This window comes from Panthera pardus, unplaced genomic scaffold, assembly GCF_024362965.1.
Source record: "Panthera pardus isolate Hobbes unplaced genomic scaffold, ASM2436296v1 HiC_scaffold_20, whole genome shotgun sequence".
Classification (NCBI taxonomy): domain Eukaryota; kingdom Metazoa; phylum Chordata; class Mammalia; order Carnivora; family Felidae; genus Panthera; species Panthera pardus.
In genome coordinates this window covers 70,802,168-70,805,667 of record NW_026526766.1, presented here as the reverse complement: position 1 = coordinate 70,805,667, position 3,500 = coordinate 70,802,168, and the positions used below count along the sequence as shown (strand labels likewise).

General features: G+C 40.0%; 1 pseudogene; it reads left to right on the top strand.

Annotated features, from left to right (window-relative positions):
* Positions 1 to 913: 913 nt before the first annotated feature.
* On the top strand, positions 914 to 2,410 carry LOC109270207 (S-formylglutathione hydrolase-like; annotated as a pseudogene).
* Positions 2,411 to 3,500: the final 1,090 nt, after the last annotated feature.

The following is a 3,500-nucleotide window of genomic DNA, read 5'->3' as shown; positions in this document are numbered from 1 at the left end:
GGTAAGCCAGTTATATCACAAACAGAATCTTCATGTGTTCCTCCCACTTCTCAGAAGAGCCAGAGTGAAATCTGATACTTCTTATGATGTACTTAAAAGCATAAATATGGGTTACTGGTTTACTCTTACATTCTTGGTTAGGGCTGATAATTTGCACTTGAAAAAAAAAAATGAACAGATATAAAAACTGGATATTCCTTTTTTTAAATATAATTTATTGTCAGATTGGTTTCCATACAACACCCAGTGCTCATCCCAACAAGTGCCCTCCTCAATGCCCAGCACCCACTTTCCCCTCTCCCCCAACCCCCATTAACCCTATTTGTTCTCAGTATTTAAGAACTTCAAAAAACTGAGTATTCTTAAATATCACCTGAAGAAAACCTGTCTGTAATGCTGACAGAATTATATAACGGAGAAACAAACATAGGCTAAATGAAAGAAGCCAAGCACAAAAGACCGCATCCTGTGTGATCTTAGTTATAGGAAATGTTCAGAATAGGTAAGGACGGAAGGTCGATTAGTGATTCCCAGGGCTCACAGAGTAAGGGAGACGACGGGAATGGCAAGTGACTGCCACTCAGTAGGGAGTTTCTTCTCGAAATAATGAAAATATTCTAAAATTAGATCATAATGATGGCTGCACAGCTCTGTAAATGGACTAAAACCATTGAATTTTGCACTTTAATTGGGTGAGCTTTATGTAAGTAAATTATATTTCAGTAAAACTGACAAACATATATTATCAATGTTTTGGGAGGCATTCTGGGGCATTAGACACTTCTACCTTAAAAAGACAGAGCAGAGGCCCCGCCTTTCCATTCCAGCTGCTGCTTCTTTCCCCACCGCCGCCAATCCCAGATCTGTTCTTTAGTGCAGACAAAAAAGCAGGTATCAATAGGTCAGGAGAAGAATGACATTCAAACAGATTTCTAGCAACAAAGGCTTTGGAGATTGTAGAAAGGTTTGGAACATGACAGTGTTGAACTGAACTGCAAAATAAAATTGGCTATCTCCTTACTGATGTGGGCAACAAAGGCAAAGGAAAAAAATTAAGTCTCCTGGCGATTTACAGCCCATTGAGGAGTCCTTGAGACTGGCAGAGTGACATTCCTGTAGGAGGTCAGCTGCCTCCATGATGACACTTTGCTGAGGGCAAAAGGCAACCTCAGCTTAACATTATCCTGACTTCCAGGTTCCTCGAAGTCTACTTTAACATGTAAAAATTCCTTTGGAAACTTCCCCCAAATGTATGTTGGCAATCATCCTCCAAGCATACGCTGATGTACATCTGACAGGTCTCATGACTGAGTATTTACTAAACAGAAATAAATGACCTCTTCCTAACAATAACAGCTAGCCCTGTCAGGGTCCTGGAAACCTTGCTCCCAAGATTCCTTAGAGAGTTACACTATCCCCAGCCTCCGCCCAACTTGAAAGTGCATAAGCAGTCACCCATCACAACCCCAGCGCAGCTGTTTCTGCCCACGGGTTCTGTGCCTGTGCTTTAATAAAACCACCTTTTTGCACCGAAGATATCTCAAGAATTCTTTCCTGGCCGTCAGCTCCGAACCCCCGCATTCCCACATCACTTACTACCAAAGGCAGAAAATGGAAAATCCTCTGCACTGAGTTGGCTGTCTGGTTTAACTTGCACAGAACGAAATTTTGTATCAAAGTCTGGTTCTCATCAAGCTGCCTCAGAACATGGCCTTGTCCTTGCTCCAGATACCAGCCCTTGTGTCTGTAATTTTAAAGGAGAAGGCTAGAGCTGGGACTTTGGCAACGGCGCTGGGTTTTATGTGGATGCTATTGAAGATCCTTGGAAAATTACCTATAGAATGTATTCTTAGGTAACTGAGGAGCTGCCCAACTCATAAATGCCCATTTTCCAGTGGACCCACAAAGGATGTCAATTTCTGGCCACTCTGTGGGAGCACATGAATCTCTAATCTGTACTTTGAAGAATCCTGGAAAGTACAAATCTGTGTCAGCATTTGCTCCAATTTGCAACCCAGTGCTCTGTCTTTGGGACACACACACACACACACACACACACACACACACACACACACAAGCCTTTAGTGGATATTTGGGAAGAGATCAAAGTAAGTGGAAGGCTTATAATGCCTCTCATCTTTTGAAGTCTTATCCAGGTTCTCAGCTAGACGTGCTAATTGACCAAGGAAAAGATGACCAGTTCCTTTCAGATGGACAGTTACTACCTGGTAACTTCATAGCTGTTTGTACAAAGTCCCTGTTGTTTTCAGATTACAAGAGGGTTATTATTATAGCTACTACTTCATTGCAACCTTTATTACTGATCATATCAGACATCATCTTGAATGCTTGAATGCATGACTACAGATAAGAGAGTTTCTTCAGGCCTATAGAATTGTAATGAACAGAATTGCAGGGGAAAAGGATTTGAAAACTCTGGATTTCATAGTGGTAAAACTATTCACTCCATAGTTGAATCACTTTGAGAATAAATATAAAAAGCCTGAAAAGAAAGTACTTTTGGTTTTCTTATTCTGTGACATAAAACAGGTTTTGTTGTCATTTCTCAGAGATCATGAAGTTTTTCTAATGTATCCATGTAATAATATTGAAACTACAGTTGAAAACTTGCTTCAAAAGAGTGCTTTGGTACTAAATTTTTTCCCCGCTATTTCACAAAATCATATGTATTTAATGAATTCCCTGCTCTGATGGTTAACTACCCATACTCCAATCTTTTGCTGTATCCAGTATGGTTCACAGATTAGTATCATTAGTATCTCCGGAGAGGTTACTAGAAATGCAGAATCTCTACTCCAATCTGGCTGAATCAGGCCTGCCTTTTAACAGAATCATAGGCGCAAGAAGGTGATTCATATGCACGTGAAAAGTGCTCTAAAGTAGGGCTTCCCACAGAAGATCTCCAGAGCAACTGCCTCAGCTGGGGTTTTGTTACAAATGGAAATTCTCAGGCCCCATCTAAACCTAGCAGACACCCTAACAATCTGTGTCTTATCAAAATCTTGGTGGTTCTGATCATGATAAATTTGCTGCACACGATAAAATCGTTCTGTTGCAAAATAGAGTCACCCGGGGAACTTTAAAAATTCTTGATGTCTAGGTTGCAACTCATGCAAGTTAAATCAGAGTCTTCATGCCTGGGAATCAGGTGTTAGTGTTTTTAAGAATTCCTCTGGCATTCAAATTTGAAAATCTGCATTCTAAAGGAGAAAAATAATATAAATTGATTTTTTTGATTGATCAAACTAGTTGTAGTTCTCAGAATAACTATGACTTATTTGACGAAATTATGTTCTAGCAGAAAATAATTGACTGGCCTTTTGGTTCATCTGTTGCAGGAGAGTTTTTTAAAATTCTTCATTCACCTTGAACTCTGTGTTTTTCTTCACTTAATCTGTTACAAATCCTCTGGTGACATTTGTGCTACAAATGTGGAAAATGAGTGAAATCCAAGCCCTAAATGTAACACGCCTAGGGCT